This window comes from Sapajus apella, unplaced genomic scaffold (genome assembly GCF_009761245.1).
Source record: "Sapajus apella isolate SASKATOON/1434 unplaced genomic scaffold, GSC_monkey_1.0 scaffold10, whole genome shotgun sequence".
In the NCBI taxonomy this organism is placed as follows: domain Eukaryota; kingdom Metazoa; phylum Chordata; class Mammalia; order Primates; family Cebidae; genus Sapajus; species Sapajus apella.
Genome location: NW_022436950.1, coordinates 5,878,169 through 5,900,917, shown reverse-complemented (window position 1 = coordinate 5,900,917; position 22,749 = coordinate 5,878,169). Strand labels below are relative to the sequence as shown.

At 43.9% G+C, this 22,749-nt stretch overlaps 1 long non-coding RNA gene across 1 annotated transcript; it reads left to right on the top strand.

Moving 5' to 3' along the window:
• Positions 1–3,746: 3,746 nt before the first annotated feature.
• Positions 3,747–15,107, top strand: LOC116551497. Its single transcript, XR_004268970.1, has 2 exons — positions 3,747–3,783; positions 15,027–15,107. It is a non-coding gene; the product is annotated as an uncharacterized LOC116551497 (long non-coding RNA).
• The last annotated feature ends 7,642 nt before the right edge of the window (positions 15,108–22,749 follow it).

Here is a 22,749-nt window from a genome sequence, read left to right as displayed (position 1 = left end):
TACCATGTTGGCCAGGCTGGTCTCGAACTCCTGACCTCAGGCAATCTGCCTTCCTCACCTCCCAAAGTTCCGGGATTACAGGTGTGAGCCACTGTGCCCAGCCACTCCCTTCTCCTCTTTTCCTGCACTGAGCATCTCCCACCTTCCAGCAGATCTGATGGATCAATTTATTTCAATGTATAATGATTGATGAAGGTTGAAATATTAGTCATCCCTAAAATATTCACATAATAAAAATGGATACTTAAAAAATGTCCTGAATATCCCCCCAAAAGCCCTCCAAAGTAGCAGGCATTTGAGACAACCCAGTCCTTGCTGGTATCTCAACTTCGTTAACTCACAAATGAAGAAAATAACAATATAAATGTTGGATTTGTGCATATGTGTTATTGCTGAATTTTTAAGTCATACCATTCTTTATATTCAGGAGATGTATTGAGCACAATGCATCATGAAGAATGATTTAATTTGGATGCCTTTGTAAAACTCCACGGGCAAATTATTGCCAACCACAGTCATTGGAAGAATCTTTCTTGCCCTGTTATTGTTCAGATTTTTCAAATTTCCATTGGCAACTGAGAAGCCCGTTAGGATTGTCAGGACATTTTTCCCTTTTATCAGAGGACTCCTGAGGGATCCTTGAACTCAATGGGGGAGGGTGGCGTTAAGAGTTTAGCCTTGGAGTGCCAGTGGGGTTTTCTGCTCTGAAAAGGAAATGGCAGGATCATGGGAAAATGGGCAGTGTGTCAGGAAGCAGCATGACTTTCAGATGCGGCATGCCTGGGCTTTAGGATGATTATTTAACGTGTTTGAATTTGTGTGTTTTGTGGGTGCTGATGCTCAAAATCTACAAGGGCAGAAACCGCAACCCCTCCTAAGCTTTTCTTCCAAGCAATGCTGGACAGCACGCACAATGCCCGGAATGATGACTGAGCTCGGGCTGTGACCCTTTCAGGGGGACCTCCGGTGGGATGCTGCTTGGGAATGCAGCCCTCCCAGGCCACCGGCGAGGGTGACTAATGAAACCGGCTTTTACACCTTCTCTCCTCAGGGCAGAAGAGAAACTCCTGGGTAAGTTGTGATGGTGCAGGATGAGCATGCACCCCGTCCCAGGATCGTTTCCAGGGCTGCACATCTGCTCCCACCCACCACGCCAGAATTTCACATTTCATTTTAATTCCACCCATGAGGTCAGCATTCCTAAGTAACAGCTCTTTGGGACATGTGAAAGTGAGAAATCACCCATATTTTCTTGGGAGGAAAACCAGAAACCAAACAGCCACTAACCATTGGTGCACTCTGGGACATCTGAGACGTCTGCCCTTTTTTTTTTTTTTTTTTTGCTGAATGCAGCACCTCTCATCTGACCCGCCACAACACCATCTGTTGCGATGTGCCCAGAACCTAAAAAGAGCATGTCTTGGCAGAAGAGGGTGTATTTAAAGGCCATCGACAGCAGACCAGTTTCTCATTTTAAAGAAACACAAAGAAAAAGTCCTTCTATCTGATGCATTCAGGAGAATTGTCCATGGAAAAACAAAAAGCTAGTTAAGAAATTACAAATATGTGAAGTATTTTACTTTTACTTAAGAGACACAAATACAATTTGTTGGAAATAAAAATTCCTCTTTTGGTGTGAGAACCAAGTTCTGTTCTTTGAGTGAGGCCTTTTTGCGGGAATTCTGCACCAATCTTCTTGCAACATCACCTCTTCTTGCATCATCTCATCTTTTCAGATAAGAGTTCTTTAATGTCGAGCAAGAACTTAGAAATACACAATGCAATATGTGGGTAGAATCTTTCTTCCTAAGGTATAAAGTACAACTCTTTACCATAATAAAGATAGCAATGCTTTGGGTTTTGGGGTATTTTCTTGGTTTGCTTTTTAAAATTTTACTTTAAGTTCTGGGATACATGTGCGGAACCTGCAGGTTTGTTACATAGGTCTACATGTGCCATGGTGGTTTGCTGCACCTATCAACCCTTCATCTAGGTTTTAAGCCCTGCATGCATTATGATTTGTTCTAATGCTCTCCCTCCCCTGGTTCCCCATGCCCCGACAGGTCCTGGTGTGTGATGTTCCCCTCTCTGTGTCCATGTGTTCTCATCATTCAACTCCCACTTATGAGTTGATTTTCTGTTCCTGTGTTATTTTGCTGAGAATGATGGCTTCCAGCTTCATCCGTGTCCCTGCCAAGGATATGATCTCGTCCTTTTTATGGCTGCATAGTATTCCATGGTGTATATGTACCACATTTTCTTTATCTAGTCTATCATTGATGGGCATTAGGGTTGGTTCCAAGTCTTTGCTTTTGTAAATAGTGCTGCAATAAACATACGTGTGCCTGTGTCTTTATAGTAGAGTGAGTTATAATCCTTTGGGTATATACACAAATTGTTGGGTTATTTTTTGTTTGTTTGTTTGTTTGTTTGTTTGAGATGGGGTCCTGCTCTGTCACCCAGGAGGCTGGAGTGGAGTGCAGTAGCAAGATCAAGGCTTATGGCAGTCTCGACCTCCCAGGCTCAACTGATCCACCCACCTCAGCCTCCTGAACAGCTGGGACTACAGGTGCACACCAACACGCCCAGCTAGTTTTGGAACTTTTTGTAGAGTCAGGCGTTTGCCATGTTGCCCAGGCTGGGCTTGAACTCCTGGGCTCAGGCAATTTGCCCAACATGGCCTCCCAAAGTCCTGTGATGACAGGCATGAGCCACTGTGCCTGGCCCAAATCTTTCTAGATGTTTACAATCTCCACCCCACTCCCCGATGTCTTGACCACAACTTTTTTTCAATAAAGCATTTTATTTATTTATTTATTTTTAATTATACTTTAAGTCCTGGGGTACATGTGCAGAATGTTCAGGTTTGTTACATAGGTATACACGTGCCATGATGGTTTCTGCATACGTCACCCCATCATCTACATTAGGTATTTCTCCTAAAGCTGTCCCTCCCCAATGCCCCCACCCCCTGCTATCCCTCCCCTAGCTCTCCCACCACCCGACAGGCCCCAGCATGTGATGTTCTGCTCCCTGTGTCCATGTGTTCTCATTGTTCAGCACCCGCTTATGAGTGAGAACATGCGGGGTTTGGTTTTCTGTTTTTGTGGCAACAACTTTTTAAAAACACTTTAAAGAGACTCAGTCTTTCCAGAGCATTCATCTTCATTTTCATATAAACAATAGCTCTCTTTCCTTTTGCACTTACGTTTCATAGAGTCATGTAGTATTTGCCTAAATTACATCATGATAACAACCAATGTAACTGGTATAAACAGGCTTGGTGGGGAGGCCAAAGCAACTGCATCTTGGATGCTAATCCACCACGTACTTCTCATTAACGCCAGTTCCAGGAAGGCCTCTGAGATTTCTGTTATCCACTGTTTCTTACATAAGAGCACGTACTTATGGTAAGTCCTACCCTTAAGCAGTTGTCCTACACATTCCTCTCCCTACAATAAATAAGTGCTGGCTGTGGGAGATAGTGGTGCACGGATATCGGCTGTCTCATCTTGTGGCCGCGTGGGACATCATGGCTTCTGTTTGTAAGTCCCTGTAAAATGTTTCTATCTAAGAAACTGGATTTGTCAGCCTCTTTCTTTGGCCTCTCAGCTTCCTTGGGCTTTGGGTTAGGTTTGCGTAGACCTGCCCACCGTCACTTGGGAACTCCTGGGCTCGAGCAATCCTTCTGTCTTAGGAGGATTTATCAGAGAGCAACTCACTAGCCTCAAAATATGAGGCTGGGCGTGGTGGCTGATGCCTGTAATCTCAGCGCTTTGGGAGGTCGAGGTGGGCAGATCAAATGAGGTCAGGAATCTGAGAACAGCCTGGCCAACATGGTGAAACCCCATCTCTACTAAAAATACAAAAAGAAATGAGCTGGGCATGGTGGTGGGTGCCTATAATCCCAGCTACTCAGGAAGCTGAGGCAGGAGAATTGCTTGAACCCAGGAGGTGGAGGTTGTAGTAAGCCAAGATCACATCATTGCACTCCAGCTTGGGCAACAAGAGCAAAACTCTGTCTTAAAAAAAAAAGAAAATATATATATATATATTATATGCACATGCTGAGTCTATTTTGAGGAAGATATGCAGAATATTGGTCAATCCAGTGATGAGAGTTAAGGGAAGGTTAGTTAAGAGAGATTTGATGTACAACAAGAACTTAGAAATACACAAAGCAATATGTGGGTAAAGTACTTTTAGATTTTTTACAGTATTCTCTCCATCCTGCAATGTCTTGGCCACACCTTCCACACTGGAAACCTGAACTACTTGGGTTCAAATCTCAGTTTGCCACTAACAAATTGAGTTTGGGCAAGTTATTCAGGTCTGGTGTTTCCTTATTTATCCCATGGGAGAGTAACAGCTTCTAACTCATATGACTAGGTCTGATTAAAGGTACAGTCAAACAAATGTAAGACTCTCCTTTCTTCTCACCACCTATATTTATAGGATATAGATACTTCCCCAAAGAATCAGACGTGAGTATGATAATATCAGAACTTCCATGTTACTATCCCTGGGCTTCACTGGCTGAACTAGGACCTTGCCCTCACCCAGCACAGTCTCCTCTAGTTATTGCTGGGAAGATCCCATGAGTGTCTTAGAACATCTTGGGACTATTCCTGCTTCCCTTTGTTCCTTTTCTTTTTCAGAAAAACCAAAACATTCGAATCTGGATCTTTGAAATGTCAGAACAGCACCTCATTGTGAACAAATCTATGCTGAAGCTTCACCCAAAATGCTGATATATCTCTACTTTTCTCCTTTTCAAAAAGAAAATGAAAACGTGTTATAAAATTTTGGAACCAGATTTTTCTTATTTAAAAGTATGTGATGGCTCTGACTGCATTAAGTATTATTTTTATCATCATTCTAAATGTTTGCTTAGAATTCTAATGCATGGAAATATAGGGATGAATTAATTATTTTCTCTTTTATTCTTTTACTTTTTTTGGCTATATCAACAGCATTGCTATTATTCAACACTCTTCTGAAAATCCTAGCCAACTCAATAAGTAACATATAATTATGAAGAAGGAGCCAAAATTATCATTAGTCACAGTTGTGAGGCAATGGCAACCAAAAACTACTACAACTGATGAGAACAGCAGGATTGTGTTAAATAAGAATTAAATATATATGTAGATGTGTATATATGTGCGTATTTAGGTGTGTGTGCATATACACACACACACATATAGTTTTCCTGTGTGACAAAAATTACCACCTAAAACATAATGTAAAGAGGAATACAATTAAAACTAAGGTATAATTAAAACAAAATTCTTAGGTCATATTAAAAGAACATAACATTTTGCCAAGGCATATAAAAAGACTTAGATATTGCTATAATGAATGCTTTTATTTTATTTTTCTAGAGACAGGGTCTCACTCTGTCACCCAGATTGAAATGCACTGGTGCGATCATAGCTCACTACAGCCTTGAACTCCCGGGCTCAAGTAATCCTTCCGTCTCAGCCTTTTGAATAGCTGGGACTACAGGCATGCACCACCACACCCAGCTAGTTGGGGGTTGCACTATGTTGCCCAGGCTGATTACAAACTCCTGGGCTCAATAGATCCTCCCATTTTGGCCTCTCAGAGTGGTTGGATTACAGGCATGAGTCACTGAGCTTAGCCTTACAATTTTAATATGATGACATTCAAACTCTCCCTTTGATTCTTTTTGAAACTTTGAATATAATGTTTAAATTCATCTAGAAAAGTCAATGGGAAGACTGAATAGGCAGACTCTGAAACCCAAGTCCCCCTGCTACCCCCACTGCCATGGAGCTGCACTGTGGGGGTGTGTTCTATTGAAGTGGGTACAATAACAGCCCAGTGACAGGTAAATAAAAGACAACAGAAATCCCCCAAACAGACTCAAGTATCAATTTAGTATTTGATAAAGATGAATTCAAGCACTAAGGTAACATTGAAGGTAAACATCGATATTTCAGCCACGTGTTCAATTTGACTAGCCTCCATCTTAATTTCTCTAGTGAGATTTTTTTGCTGCATTTCACCAAAGGTCTCCTGTGGTATTCACTTAATGTTAGCAGTGCAGTAGGGAGACATGAAGAACTTGGGAGCCTGAGGCTGGGCACCAGGCACCGTGGCTCATGCCTATTATCCCAACACTGTGGGAGGTTGATGCGGGCGGATCATATGAGGTTGGGAGTTTGGGACCAGCCTGGTCAACATGGTGAAACCCCATCTCTACTAAAAACACAAAAATTAGCCGGGCATGGTAGTGGGCGCCTGTAATCCCAGCTACTCGGGAGGCTGAGGTAGGAGAATTGCTTGAACCTGGAAGGCAAAGGTTTCAGTGAGCTGAGATTGGGCCACTGCACTCCAGCCTGGGTGGCAGAGAGAGACTCGGCCTCCAAAAAAACAAGAAGAAGAACTTGGGAGCGTGAACTGCTTGGGTTCAAATCTCAGTTTGCCACCATCAAGCTAAGTGACTTTGAGCAAGTTATTTATATCTGGTGTTTCCTTATTTCTCACATGGGTTGGTAACAGCTTCTTACTTGTACAACTAGGTCTGAACTCATGAATTGTGTAAAACTGTATGTTCACAGGTATTTAAAACTAATACTTGTGAAATACTTAGAACGGTACCTAGCACTCAATACATATCTTGTAAGAGTTAATAATTATTTTCATGTCATGGTTTCTCTTTTACAAAAACACAGACTTTACACAAATTCTCAGAGCAAAATCTCAGTACCCTCAGAACTTCTGTAGTGGGGTAGGTACGCAATCTATACCTGAAATGTGATTGAGTTATTCGGACCTGGTGTTTCCTTATTTATCACATGGGATAGTAACAGCTTCTTATTCATATAGCTAGGTCTGAACTCATGAATTGTATGAAATTGTGTGTTCACAAGTATTTAAAACTAATACTTTTCCTGGACCATACCCCTCAATCACATTGCAGGTATAGATTGCCCAGGAGGCAGTTTGAGTTGCTTTATTTTAAAATTAGTGCCTGTGTATTTTTTTAAATGCCAATTTCTTCATCAAGTCATCTGTTTTTAAGTGACAATCTTGTGAAAATTGCTAGTGAATGCATAGCAAAATGTTAACGGTAATTATCTCTGATGTGATTATGTGAGATCCTTACTGTCTTCCCTTATTTTTCTCCAGTTTCCCGATATTCTACATTAGAAATATTACATTTTAGAGTTAGAAAAAATATGTATTAACACAAAAACAACAAACACTTAGGAAGCCTCAAGCTATTAGTCTCTGAGGTTAGAGGCATTTTAACTGCTAACTCAGACTAGCTGATATTTCTTGCTTTCTTACCTTTTAACAAAAATTCATAAGGAATGGACTTACCAGATGCTCAGACTTAAACTGTGAGAGGCAACAATACAACAGAATTTCCTAGGGAAACACCGGCTCCCTGGTACCACCGTTGCCACATGGCTTGGCCTGATAGAGGCAAGACAGTGTGAAAGAATGAAAGGCCTTGGGTTTCAGGGGCGGATGGGTCTGAGCCTAGGCTGAGCTGGTGATGCTTCAGGCTCCCTTAAGGTAGGACTCGGGCAGGGCTCCAAGAATGAGATTTGGAGGTGGGCATATGAAAACCAGCTCAGATGTGCATTTTGGGTTCTCGCTCCCCATGTCGTTGGAGCTAGCCACTGGGACACTCCAGGGAGCCCTCCTCATAACGGCTGGCCCTTTCCTATTCTCACTGTGCAGACCTCTTGGGAATGTCCTCAGTCTAGCTCAGCATATCCCTCAGTCAAGAGCTTCAGAGCCCCCTTCTTATGACGTGCTGCATGAATCTTACCTCCTGGAAAGACTTTCCTCTCCCCAGGAGCCCATCTGTGGCTATCTCCATCCACACCTCAGCTCCTTAACATTCAGCCAAGTATCTCCAGCCACGTGCTTTACATGGTTCTGAGCTGTGACCGAGGCAGACACTGAGAACCAATGATTGTTGGCAAGAATGGAGAATCACCCACCTTGGCCTCTCAAAGTGCTTAGGAGGAAGGGGAGTGGTGGGTATTTTAAAGATATACTGGCCGGAACCAAGGCAGCTCTAGGGCGGAGCAGCAGAGCATGTTGTACAACTTAGGAGGACATGATTTCTGCTTTGGTCTGTGTGAATTGTACTCCTCAGCTCAGTTCAGATCTTCTAAAGAGCAGAGGCCGAAACTGAATCAGACACCTGTGTTAGTTTGCTAGGGCTGCCCCAACCAAGTGCCACAAACGGTGATTTAAACAACAGCCGTGTTAAACAACATCTCACAGTTCAGGAGGCCTGAAGTCTTAAGTCAGGTGTTGGCTCTTGCTGAGGGCTGTGAGGGAGAATCTGGTGCCTCTCTCCTGACTTCTCATAGCCTCAGGAGTTCCTTGGCTTGGAGATGACTCTGCCTGTGTCTTCACACCATCTTCCCTCTGCATGCGTCCACATCTGTGTCCAAGCATTCACCTCCTTATTAGGACACCAGTCATACTGGACTAGGGCTCACCCTAATGACCTCATCTTTATACATTCTTTTTCCATTAGACAGAATCTTGCTCTGTTGCCAAGACTGGCATGCAGTGGCACTATCTTGGCTCACTGCAAACTCTGCCTCCTGGGTTCAAACCATTCTCCTGCATCAGCCTGCCGAGTAGCTGGGATACAGGTGCCTGTCACTACGCTCGGCTAATTTTTGTACTTTTAGTAGAGATGGCACCATGTTGGCCAGGCTGCTCATGAACTCCTAAGGTGATCCACCAGCCATAGCCTCCCAAAGTGCTGGAATCATAGGCTTGAGCCACCACGCCCAGCCTGACCTCATCTTAAGCTGATCATCTGCAAATGCCCTGTATTAGTCCTGCAGTACCAATTTACTATATCAGTTTTCATGCTGCTGATAAAGACATACCCAAGACTGGGTAATTTACAAAGAAAAAGAGGTTTAATGGACTCGCAGTTCCATGTGGCTGGGGAGGCCTTACGATCATGGTGGAAGGTCAAAGGCACATCTCACATGGCGCCAGACAAGAGAGAATGAGAGCCAAGTGAAAGGGGTTTCCCCTATAAAACCATCAGATCTCATGAGACTTATTCACTACCATGAGAACAGTATGGGGGGAACCACCCCCAAGACTCAATTACCTCCCACCTGCTCCCTCCTATAACATGTGGGAATTATGGCTGCTGCAAATAAAGATGAGATTTGGGTGGGGACACAGTCAATCCATATAATACCCTATTTCTAAATAAGGTGGCATTCACCAGTACTGGGGGTTAGGACTTTGTATTTGTCAGCTTTCTCTAGAGAAACTGAACTGATAGGATATAGGTAGACAGATCGATCAATAGATAGACAGACACATGAGATAAAATAAGGAATTGTCTCATATGATCATGCCAGCTGACAAGTCCTGAAATCTGCACTCAGCAACTTGGAGACCCAGAGGAGCCAGTGCTGTAGCTCCGGTTTGAATGTCAGAAGGCTCGAGATCCAGGAGGAGCTGATGTTGCAATTCAAGTCTGAAGGCAAGGAAAGAGCCAATGTCCCAGATCAAGGCAGTCAGAAGAAAAGCGTTTCCACTTACTTGAGGCAGGGTTGGCATTTTTGTTCTGTTCAGGTCTTCAACTGTCTGGAAGAGGCTCACCCACACTGAGGAGGGTCATCTGCTTTCCTGGGTCTCCTGATTCAAACATGACTCTCATGCAGGAACACCCATGATGATGGTTGATGAAATGTCTGTGCATCCTGTGGCCTAGTCAAGTATAAAATTAACCACCACCCTTCAGCATCATTTAGAGGGACACCATTAAACCCAAAACCATGTGCTGGAGATTGATTGGGTCAACTGCCTGGGGAGGATGAAAAGTGTGGGGCAGGAGAAGGCAGGGAGAGCCTTCCAACCTCTAAGAGTGGGTGGTAGAAAAGAAAGGAAGGAGGAATGAGTAGGAAGAGCCTGGGACTGCGGTGCAGCTCTGAGAAAACATGCTGGGCAGGCCCCGGCAGCCCCAGAGCTAAAGTTGGCTGTTCAAGGGCCCTTGCCACTGGCAGCAGGGGCCGACTGTCGTTCCCCTGCTGTGCTGGGACTGTGGCTGCAACTAGAGCTGCATGGTCTCAGCAGGTGCGAGGGTGTAGCTGCCAGGGGTTGTCACCCAACTACAACCCTCATGGTGGGTTCTCTTGGAAAGAGGTCACTTGCCAGGACCTTCAGGGCTCCTGGTTGCTAATCCCTTGTCACCCCCAGACCTGTGGGAGGTAGGCTTCCTGAAGATTCTGGGAGCATCATAATCTTATATAAGTGGAGATTGCTGATAGGAGGAAAAGAACCCAGTGAGGAAGATGGAATGTATAACTGGGGACAGTCCCTTCCAGCTCAGATAATTCATCTTACATGACAAGATCAAGGTGAAGGTTGCCCTGATACCCTCCCTAGGCTGCCCACTAAACTGATTATGAAGCCAAAGGAAACAAAATAAAAAACTCAAACTCCACACAGCCTGAAAACTAGCAATAATGGTGAAACAGTTGGTAGACTTTGAAAGATGATGTATTCGTTTTCACTTGCTATACCAGGTACAAAATATAAACTAAGTTAAACTCTTCGATCATATGTTCACAGCCAATTAAAACGTAGACAAACCCAAGTCATGCAAATGTCAGAGAAAATATCAGAGAGGAAGAATCTGCTGTCTGGATGGGAAGCAATGGGATTGTGCAATGAAATCACTCAGAAAAAAATAAGCCATGATTCTTTCAAATTTGAAAGATGGGACATGGTACTGGTGCCAAAACATATAGACCAGTGGAACAGAACAGAGACCTCAGAAATATCACCTCACATCTACAACCATCTGATCTTCGACAAAGCTGACACAAACAAGCAATAGGGAAAGGATTCCCTATTTAATAAATGGTGCTGGGAAAACTGGCTAGCCATATGCAGAAAACAGAAACCGGACCCCTTCCTTACACCGTATATGAAAATTAAGATGGATTAAAGACTTAAATGTAAAACCTAAAACCCTAAAAACACTAGAAAAAAACCTAGACAATACCATTAAGGACATAGGCATGGGCAAAGACTTCACAACTAAAACACCAAAAGCAACTGCAACGAAAACCAAAATTGACAAATGGGATCCAATTAAACTAAAGAACTTCTGCACAGCAAAATAAACTATCATCAGAGTGAACAGGCAACATAAAGAAGGGGAGAAAATTTTTGCAATCTGTCCATCTGACAAAGGTCTAATATCCAGAGTCTATAAGTAACAAACAAATTTACAAGAAAAAAACCAAACAACCCTATTAAAAAGTAGAAGGATATGAATAGACATTTCTCAAAAGAAGACATTTATGCAGCCAACAAATATATGAAAAAAAGCTCATCATCACTGGTCATTAGAGAAATGCAAATCAAAACCACAATGAGATAGTCTCTCACACCAGTTAGAAAGTTGGTCATTAAGATGTCTGGAAACAACAGATGCTGTTGAGGATGTGGAGAAATAGGAACGCTTTTACACTTTTTGTCAGAGTGTAAATTAGTTCAACCATTGTGGAAGACGGTGTGACAATTCTTCAAGGATCTAGAACCACACATACTATTTGACCCAGCAATCCCATTACTGGGTATATACCCAAAGGATTATAAGTCATTCTACTGTGAAGACACATGCACACATTTGTTTATTGCAGCACTATTTACAATAGCAAAGACTTGGAACCAACCCAAATGCCCATCAATGGTAGACTGGAAAAAGAAAATGTGGCACATATACACAACAGAATACTATGCAACCATAAAAAAGAATTTCACATCCTTTGCAGGGACATGGATGAAGCTGGAAGCCATCATTCTCAGCAAAAGAACACAGAAACATAAAACCAGACACCACATGTTTTCACTCATGAGTGGCAGTTGAACAATGAGAACACAGGGACACAGGGAGAGGAACATCACACACTGGAGCCTGTTGTGGGGTGGAGGGCAAGGGGAGGGAGACCATTGGGAGAAATACCTAATGCATGCGGGGTTTAAAACTTAGATGAAGGGTTGATAGGTGCAGCAAACCACCATGGCACATGTAGACCTATGTAATGAACCTGCAGGTTCTGCATATGTATTCCAGAACTTAAAGAAAAACAAATAAGTAAATAAAAAATAAGTGAAATAAATGAAACAAAAAAATATGGAACAAAAGGCAGGAAAACAAAAAAAAGAAAGATAAACCAAAACCAAACACCAAAAACTCTTAGAAAAATGCTTATCATAAATAAATGGGGACCAAAGATTAATATTATTCATCTATACCAAGTACTTCTAGAAAAACATGCTAATTATAGGCTTATTAAATATTACAAGCATGTGAAAACAATCAAAATACCAATGGTAAGAAAATTAAATGTATCTACATGTATAAGATGACATGGCTTGTTTATTAGGAACATTTCATGACATGTTAAAGTTTTCATAATACAATAATACTATGGTTTGAATGTGTCTCCCACAGTTCATGTGTTGAAAACTTAATCCTCAGTGTAATGCTGTTGATAGGTATGAGGCCTTTAGGAGATGTTTAGCTCATGAGGGCTCTGCTTTTATGAATGGATTAAGGTCTTCATTGTGAGAGTGGGTTTGCTGTGAAAGTGAGCTTGGCCCTGTCTTGCTCTTCTGCCTGCCGCCATGGGATGATGCAGCAAACAGGCCCTCAGCAGATGTGGCCACCTTGACCCTGGACTTCCCAGCTCTAGGGAAGTAAGAAATAAATCTCTGCTCTCTATATGTTACCTGGTCTTATGTGCTCTGTACTAGCAGGACAAAGCAGACTAAGACCAGCGGCAACTGGAACAGGAAGGAGGAATCTATGTACAACACACTCAGCTGTGTGCGTGTGTATGCCTGTATGTGTGTGTGTTTTCTGCATGCGCGTTTGTGTGTTTTGTGCATGCGTGTTTGTAGGTGGTGTGTTTGCATGTATGTGGGTGGGTGTTCCTGTGTCTGTACCCGTGTGTGCATGTGTGTGTGTATGTGTACCTCAGCAAAGCAAAGCAAAAAACATCTTTTTTTTTTTTTTTTTTTTTTTTTTTTTTGAGGGGGGGTTTTCCACTTTTCACCCAGGCTGGAGTGCAATGGTGCGATCTCGGCTCACTGCAACCTCCACCTCCTGGGTTCAGCCAATTCTCCTGCCTCAGCCTCCTGAGTAGCTGGGACTACAGGCACGCACCACCATGCCCAGCTAATTTTTTGTATTTTTAGTAGAGACGGGGTTTCACCATGTTGACCAGGCTGGTCTTGATCTCTTGACCTCGTGATCCACCCGCCTCGGCCTCCCAAAGTGCTGGGATTACAGGCTTGAGCCACCGCGCCTGGCACAAAAAACATCTTGAAGAACATTATTATGCAAGAATAATGACAGTAGTTAACTCTGCGTGATGAGATTACGGAGTGACTTAGTAACTTTATTTTTTATACCTTTTACTTTTTCTGCGATGACAATGTACTATTGTTTATAATCAGAGTGAAAAACTTCATGAAAATATGTTGATGCTGGAAGATAAAAAATATTACAACTCTCAGAGATACATGGGCAAATAATGCACAAAGAGTTAGAGAAGGAACTATTGAAAATCTTCCTCAAACCAAAAAAAAGTAAATCAATACAAGTTAGCATGCGCGTTTTCCTCCATTGTGTCAGTAAACGTATTCATAAAAGGGGTGTCTAATGCTGCTGTGAATGCATCAAAAGTCACTCTCATTACCTGTCAGGGGGAAAACAGAACCTTTGAAAAATAATTTGGCAATATGTGTCAAGAACCTTAAATATGTTCATGACCTTTCACTTCTGGGAACCTACCTAAAGAAAGAATCTGAGAGGGCTGAGCTCAGTGGCTCCCGCCTGTCAACCCAGCACTTAGGGAGGCTGGGGTCGGCAGATCACAAGGTCAAGAGATGGAGACCATCCTGGCCAACATGGTGAAACCCCATCTCTACTAAAAATACAAAAATTAGCTGGATGTGGTGGTGCATATCTGTAGTCCCAGCTACTCAGGAAGCTGAGGCAGGAGAATTGCTTGAACCTGGGAGGTGGAGGTTGCAGTGAGCCAAGATTGCGCCACTGCACTCCAGCTTGGTGACAGAGCTAGACGCCATCTCAAATAAAAAAAAAGAAAGAAAGAAAAAGAAAAAGAAAGAAAGCAAGAGAGAGAAAGAAAAAGAAAGAGATGGAAAGGAAGGAAGGAAGGAAAAAAGAAAGAAAGAAAAAAAAAAGAAAGGAAGGAAGAAAGGAAGAAAGAAAGAATCTGAGAATCAAATACTGATGTATGCACCAAAATGCAAATCACATCATTATAGTAGCAGAAACTTAGTAGTCATTTCACTCTTTTGAAATGCTCAATAACTTTCAAAACAGTAAAATGTTTGTTAAAAAACTAAAGTATACTGTATTTACCTCCTGAGTATTATGCAGCCAGTAAAGTTATGTTAAAAGTCAGTTTTCATGGCATGAGGTACTCTTTATGTATTCAATTGCATTGTGTGAATTTCTTTCTTTCTTTTTTCTTTTTCTTTTTCACCCTTTTGTTCTTAAGTAGTGTATCAGCTGTGACCCAGCCTCTCATGCAGCTTTGGAAGTCTGCTTTGGGTCTAGGTTGTTCTCTTCCTCATTATCACCTGTGTTGCCCTCCCAAGAAATTTTGCCTCTAAAGAGTGTCTAGAAAACTGGTAGTGGTTACATACACACACAAAAAAAATCCCAGACTTCTAATTCAGATTGAAAGAAGGAGCTTCAGTGTTTGCTGTGTGTATAGTTTCCTATGGATGCACTGACAAATTACCATAAATTTGGTGACTTAAAACAACACACAGCCAGATGCGATGGCTCACACCTGTAATCCCAGCACTTTGGGAGGCTGAGGCAGGAGGATCACTTGAGGCAAGGAGTTCAAGATCAAGCCTGGCAATATAGCAAGATCATCATCTCTGTAAAAAATACAGGCCAGGTGCAGTGACTTGTACCTGTAATTCCAGCACATTGGGAGGCAAAGATGGGTGGCTCGCTTGAGGTCAGGCTTTCGAGACCAGCCTGGTCAATGTGGCAAAACTCCATCTCTACTAAAAATACAAAAATCAGCCAGACCTGGTGGTGCACACTTGTAATCCCAGCTACTTGGGAGGCTGAGGCAGAAGGATTACTTAAACTCAGAAAGTCAGGGCTGAAGTGAGCTCTGATCACGTCACTGCACTCCAGCTTAGAGACAGCATAAGACCCTATCTCAAATTAATAAATAATATAATTAAATAGTTTTAAAAGTTAAAAGTTTTTTAAAAAATATACTTATTCTTCTATAGTGCTGGAAGAGGTCAGAATCTAAAATCAGTTTCATTAGGCCAAGATCAATGTGTCAGCAAGACTGCACTTCCTCTGGAGGCTTTAGGAGAAAATAATTTCCTTGTCTTTTCCAGCTTCTAGAGCTGTGCCCCTCACATTCCTTGGCTCACGGCCCCTTCTTCCAGCTTCAAAGCCAGCAGGGTAGCATCTTGCTTCAGTGTCCTATTTCCCCTTCTTCTGTGTCAAATCTCCATCTTCTTCCCTCTTACAAGGTCACTTGTGATTACATTTAGGACCTACCCAGAAAATCTTCCCATAAAGAATTCCTGAACTTAATCAGCAAAGTCTCTCTTGTCATGTAAGGTAACGTTCAGAGGTTCCGGGAATAGGACTTGGATATCTTGGGGCCATTTTTCAGTCTACCCCAGTGCGGCACATGCAAGGGAACCTGCAGCCTTTACCTTCTGCTGGTGATCTGCAATGCCTGCTCAGGAAATGAGCGGCACCCCTGGGTTCCCGCTGGCATGTTATGGATCTAGGATAACCCCCTGTTTTCGTCTGTTTTATGCTGCTGTAACAGAATACTTGAGACTGGGTACTGTAATTGATAATGAACAGAACTTTACTGGCTCCTAGTTCTGGAGGCTGGGAAGTCCAAGATCGAGGGGCCTGCATTTGGCAAGGGCCTTCGTTCTGCATCATCCCATGATGAAAGGGCAAGAGAGAGAAAGGAATTGTATGAATTTCTATTTCATTAGTTAAGATGGTCAAATGTTGGCAAATTCATATGGGTTATCTTTATGTACTACAGGTATCAGTGGTTTGTGATATGCCTGGAAGGAGATGCATTTGAATATTGACAGCAATCACTTCTGAGTTGTCTGTTAACATGATAGGTGACTAACCTTCCTATCTGTGCTTTTTCCATCTAATTTGACATTTCTATAATAAACTGTATGATTTAGTAATCAGAGGAAGAAAAACAAGACCGACACCTGCCCTCCTCCCAAAAATCTGCTCTTAAAACAAAGAACTGCTTTTTCCTGCCTTTCCCTGAGAATTTTTCAGAGATGCAGAAAAGTGGAGAGACTAGTATACTCACCACCTGTAAGTTTAACAGTTGTTGACATTTCACCACTTTTACAAATCTTTCATTTCTGCTGAAGTATTTTAAAGTCAGACCTCATTATATTTTACACCTAAATACTTTAACATGCCTCTTGCAAAGATGCAGAAATTTTCTTACATTTCTATTATCTTACCTAACAAAACTAACAGTAACGTGTGTACATTTAAAATCTTGAAAAATTATCTTCTTGCATTTCCGGAATTTCTGGTGTGTTTAACCATCACAACATGATATCACTGCAGTTCCTTTTTTGTTTTCCTTTAATTTTGGAGGTAAAAATGTACAGTGAAATGGAAGATGGGAGGGAGTTTATTTCTGGCATTGCTCAGTGTGAGCCAGCTCTAAAATTCTATCTTAACAGTATGCAGTTCAGAAGACACTGAATATGAAGGTCATATTTCTAATGTCACACCATGCATGAACCCAGACGTCCTGCTGCTTTGGGCCTCAACATCTGCATACAGTATATATATTCATTTCAAATTTTGTGGGTTTAAGAACTGAGGGGGGAGCATGAGTACAGGTAGCAGTGGCTTAGCACACAATGGGCGGTAGACACGATTTTGTATCCTGTGCTAACATCCTTGCCAGTGGGCCACAGTTTCTTTCATAGAATAAAAACATCCAGTGTTTGTTACAAGTAAAAGTAACTTAGAAATGCCCTTGTCTTCTCACACAGCTTAACTATGGCCCAGGAGGCATGATAGGCTGTTAGTCAGGGTTTCCTATGCGAGCCTTGTGTGTCATCCGTTGATTTTGGGGGTGGAAGGAATGCTTTTTTTTTTTTTTTTTTTTTTTGAGACAGTCTCGCTATGTCATCCAGGCTGGAGTACAATTGTACAGTCTCAGCTCTCAGCACCTTCTGCCTCCCAGGTTCAAGTGATTCTCATGCCTCAGCCTCCTGGGTAGCTGGGACCACAGCTGTGCACCACCAAGCCTGGCTAATTTTTTGTATATATATATATATATACATATATATATTATATAAATATGTGTGTGGGTGTATATATGTATATGTGTGTGTGTATACACACACACACACACACACACACACACACACACATATATTTAGTAGAGATGGTATATATTTAGTAGAGGGTTTCACCATATTGGTCAGGCTGGTCTCGAACTCCTGACCTCAGGTGATCCACCCACCTCGGCATCCCAGAGTGCTGGGATTATAGGCGTGAGACATGGAGCCCGACCTTTGCAGTGGAGGGAATGCTCTTTGTGCTAACTCGTTTCTCCTTCAGTGGCCCTTCCAACATTCTATCCAGAGGGTTCACCTTTCCAGTTAGGGAATCATCTGTCAGTGAAAGATATTTGGCTACCACGAGCTGGGAACTGCTCCCAGCTCCTCCTTCATAAAAGCTCTCCAGAGGGATTCTTGAGGAATGAAGAACTGGAACCTGGAAAAGGAAGAGCTGTGCCTGGTGTCCACAGGAGCAGCCTACAACATTGCAGATTGTCCGAGGTCAGCCCCTTTGGCCCTCCAGCAGGTTGGCATCCATCCTCTGGTTTAAGTTGATGCTGCTTTCCTTTGATGGAACAGTCCCTACAGGTTAGTCACGGCTCCCTTGGAATGCTGGTCTCTGGGGCTGAGGTGGGGCACTTCCTCCACTGGATCCAGTAAGTTTTGCATGTGTTTGGGATTTGGAGAAAGACAAGCCTGGTTTGGAGGATGGGGAGGCAGCTCCCTTGGTCCTAGGAGAAAGGAAGCAGTTATGCTGGAGGAAGACGGTCACCTTTCACCTCTTGCAGCACCATAAAAGGGATCTAATCAGGCGGCAGGAGGTTCAGGAAGTGGCCGGACCCAATGCCAGACACGTGGTAGTGTTTGGGATTCTGAGCTCCCCACAGCCAGGGTAACTGGAGCAGCTGTGTTGTGGAGAGACGGGCTGACGTGTGTCACAGGGTTCCAGGCCTGTGCAAGCCGCCTGTGTGTGCAGAGAGCCTGACTACCCCTGGAGCCTCAAAAGTGCAGAGACACAATGCCGGACATAAGAATCTGTCTGAAATGTCAGGGCAGGAGGAGGTTGTAGCCTGGTGGGCTGGCTAGCACCCAGCCTTACACCAAACACACAAGGGTCAGATCATGGCCTCCAGACCTGACATCTGAACTGACAGCTGGAGGAGGCAGACCCCTCTGTAGTCCCTGTCCTGCTGCTGGAGAGAATGGGTTTTTCAGAACATCTTACTGCCATTTTCAGAACATCTTACTGGCCACAGCTGTGCAGGCAGGGATCACTTTACCACACCAGGCGCTGGAAACACCCAAGACTGGTGTCTCTCAGTGTGATCTCCCCACATCCCAACAGCTCTGTCCTCTGTAATAAATCAGATATTGACTCCATCAGAATAGGGACAGAATTAAATGCACAGCTCTAGAGCCAGACTGCCTGAGTTCAAGGCCCAACTCCACACCACACTGGCTGTATGTAAACTGTAGAAAGCTACTGTGTTAACAATCTGTGGCTGTAGAAAAGACCTCCTTAGCGAAACATTCAAATAAAACAGAAGAGTTGTTCAGAAGTAACTGGAAATACTGTGGAATGCTGCCTCACACAGGCTTGTTTTAGCGTGATTTACTGAAATCGTCTTTTAACTGTGAAATAGCTACCTATAAACACATATACACACATAACTAATGTAACATGTTACTGTGCATTGTTAACGCATGCTTTCCCCATGCTCACACTGCCACTAACAGTAGCCAGCGCCGTGGGCTGCTTGCACACCCTGCCACAGAGCTCCAGCTCACTGCACGGCCGAACTCCCCGGCAACAAGCCCTCAGCTCATTACATTTGTGGTGATTTGTTCCATCAGCAAATGGGAAAGTCGTGCCCTCTCTGACGGCCAGGATCTGCCAGCACACTAGGTTGGAGCTGGGGTAGGTCCATGGACTTTCAGTACTTCATTTCCTTCATTGTAACTCATTGGGTGAAACAAATTTATTTTCTGTTACCTGAGGTATAGTTTAATTAACAAGTCCCCTCTCAGGCTGGTCTATTAGCACTTCCATTCCTAGGTGTAAATAGAAAAGTATCCTAAAGGATAAGGAAAATACACAAATATATAAATAGACAAATATATAAGGTGAATATGCACAACTCTGCCCTGAAACTCTCTCCATCAGTACTTGCTTCTTGTTTTTTTCTTTTTCAGAGATAGGCTCTCACTCTGACACCCAGGCTCGAGTGCAGTGGTGCAATCACAGCTCACTGCAGTCTTGAACTCCTGGGCTTAAGTGATCCTCCTGCCTCAGCCTCCCAAGTAGCTAGAACTACAGGCACACGTCACTATGCCCGGCTAATTTTTTTTTACAGACGAGGTCTTGCTGTGTGACCCAGGCTGGTCTCAAACTCACAGGTCTGAGCCATTGCACTTGGCTTGGTACTCACTTTTTGAAAAAAACACTGCCATGGAAAGCAGCATTGACTCAAAAGAGGGTTTAAGTGGCATAGCACTGTGGAGGAGAACATTTTAAGTCAAGAAGCTTCCGAGAATCCCCAAAATAATCCTCACTGGCTGACCCCTTGCTCAAGGAAACCCTGCGGCGAGCATCCCAGGATGGATGCCTGGTATCAGGTGGGAGCAGTGAGTGGCAGGCCTGATTGCCCTGAATCGCAATGAAGCTCTGGTTACCCCTGAATCAGATGAAATTTGTGAGTGGGTGCAGGGTCAGTGAGGGGATGGCGAGGGCTTGGCCATCTCCAAGGGTCTGTGTTCTCTGCTGCTCTTAGGAGATCTGACCATGCTGAGAGCTCCAAGGCAGCAGAGACCCATCTTCCCCATCTCAGTCCACTGTGGGATGCAGCGTCAAGCTCACGGTTGGCAGCAGGAGATGCTGGATGACTTAAATTTGTTTGGTAAGTGGGGCCCCAGCAGGTGGGAGCAGCAAAGGCCTTCCCTGAGTCTTGCTACGTAAGCACACCCATCCACTGTTGACGTCCTAAAAACTGAGAGGATTTGCCAGTGTTCCCTAAGAATCTGCATCTTAACGGATATGGATATTTCCCAAATCAGGTAGAGCACTTACAATGTTTTTCTAAGTAAATGACAAAAGCTGCAATTCTATCTATCTATCTATCTATCTACCTACCTCTATGTATCTATCTATCTATCTATCTATCTAACTATCTATCTATCTATCTACCTATGTATCTATCTATCTATCTATCTATCTATCTATCTATCTATCTATCTATAGATATTGAGACGGAGTTTTGCTCTTGTTGCCTAGGCTGGAGTGCAATGGCATGATCCCAGCTCACCGCAACCTCCACCTCTCGGGTTCAAGTGATTCTCCCACCTCAGCCTCCAGAGTAGCTGGGATTATAGGCATGCACCACCACACTCAGCTAATTTTTGTATTTTTAGTAGAGATGGGGTTTCTCCATGTTGGTCAGGCTGCTGTCAAACTCCTGACCTCAGGTAATCCACCTGCCTCGGTCTCCCAAAGTGCTGGGATTACAGGTGTGAGTCACTGCATCCAGCCCCAATGCTATTTCTTAATGTTAAACATGGGTCTGGCAAATGGAGTTTATATTCTGAAGCATGAAAATATCTGAGAATTTTAATGGCTTAAAGGAAGAGAGGCACAATATGTTAAATCAGACCATTCCCAAGAAATGTGAGCATGTTGGTTCACCACTCACTTCTGGAGTTTCTGCTCATTCTCTGGCTGCTCCTTGTAGAATCTGTGGCCAGACCTGTCCTGTCTCATTTCCTAAGTGTTTTCTGACTGGTCTCACTTCCCACCCTCGTCTTTCCACTCTGGGTGCTCTTACTCCTGTGGTAGGGGGCCGGCAGCTGCAGCCCAGGGAGAAGCCGCTCAACAGAGTCTCTGGGTTGGCAGCTGGGAGAGTGTGGGCTGTCCCACCCACCCATAAACTGCTGGGCCCGGAGGCCAGATCTCTAATCACAGCTTGGCCTCACCATCAGAAGTTCAGAAAAGACCCATCCTCTGTCCTTCAAAGTCCCAACCTCGAGTATAATTACTAATTGCTTTCCCTGTAGGGGTGAAAAAATGGAAATCCTGCTCCATATCATCAGCATCCTTAAACAGTCCTGGGGTATAATTTCCTTGCCTTGGTGCTGCAAGCGTACTGGCAAGGAATTCAGACACCCAACCTCGACGGCAGGCACCAAGGCGAGCCCTATAGCTCAGCACCAATACGTCATTTCTAGTGCCACTTCCCATGCAACATGTGTGCGTCCTGTTAAATTGCACGCAAGGGGTGCTACAGCAAACCTGGAGAGCAGTGCAGTGACCCAAGGGAGAATGCAACGTTGGCGTTTGGAGAGCTTGCTCACAAAACATCTGAGGCTTGAACACAATGCTGGGTGGGCTGCAGCGTCCTGGGAGCATGGCCACAAATGTGAGCCTTGGTCAGAGGAACTCTGGGACACCAGGGGTCAGTGAGGGAAGAAGGTGAATTTGAAAACCTTGGAGATGGTTGAGAGGCACGTGAACATGAGGGCAGATGGGTGCAGTGGGGTTAGGATCTGCCCCAGATGCTGTGCTCACAAGCCTGGGCCTTCTCATCTCACCCAGGGTGGGAATGATTTGAACAGTGCCCAGTGGGAGTTTATTCTAGGGACTGAATAAGGCAGTGCAGAGAAAGCCCTGCTTAAGGCAGAGCTGGCACCAGGAACCACTCAGGAATGCAAGCCTCTGTCACTCCTAATTTCTGTTTGCATCTGACCTGGCCAAGAGCGCCCCTGAGGTTTCAGTTCTTGAGGCCCAAGTTTTCAGGGATCTCGGAATGACTGATGTGCTTGGTTAAATGCAGATTCTGGGGTCCACCCACTATCTTTGGCCAGCTAAACTGGAATCTCTGTGGTAAGACAGGAATCTGCATCCCCAGATAACTTCCTAAGAGAACCATGGGAAGAATGCTGCATTCCTCTCTCCATTCAAAGCAAAGATGGGAAAATGAGTAAGGATTTTTTGTTTTCACATTTCCCTGACACAAAAATGGTGCAGGCATGCGAGTCCCAGTGTCTCCAGGTAATGTTGTGGCAGCAGAGAAAGGCACCGGTCAGAGAGGGAGGCAGCCAGAGCCCTGGAGTTATCATTCGTCTGGGACACACGTGGCCTGCCCTGTACCAGGGCCACCTACCTGGACAACAGTTGAGGGTCCTTGACCTTCATCCCTCTCAGGGTTAAAACCAAACATTCTCCAAGCTGTTTTCCTAAGCCTACCTACAGATGACAATAGTAAGAATTAAAGTAATAAGCCGGGCGTGGTGGCTCACGCCTGTCATCCCAGCACTTTGGGAGGCTGAGGCAGGTGGATC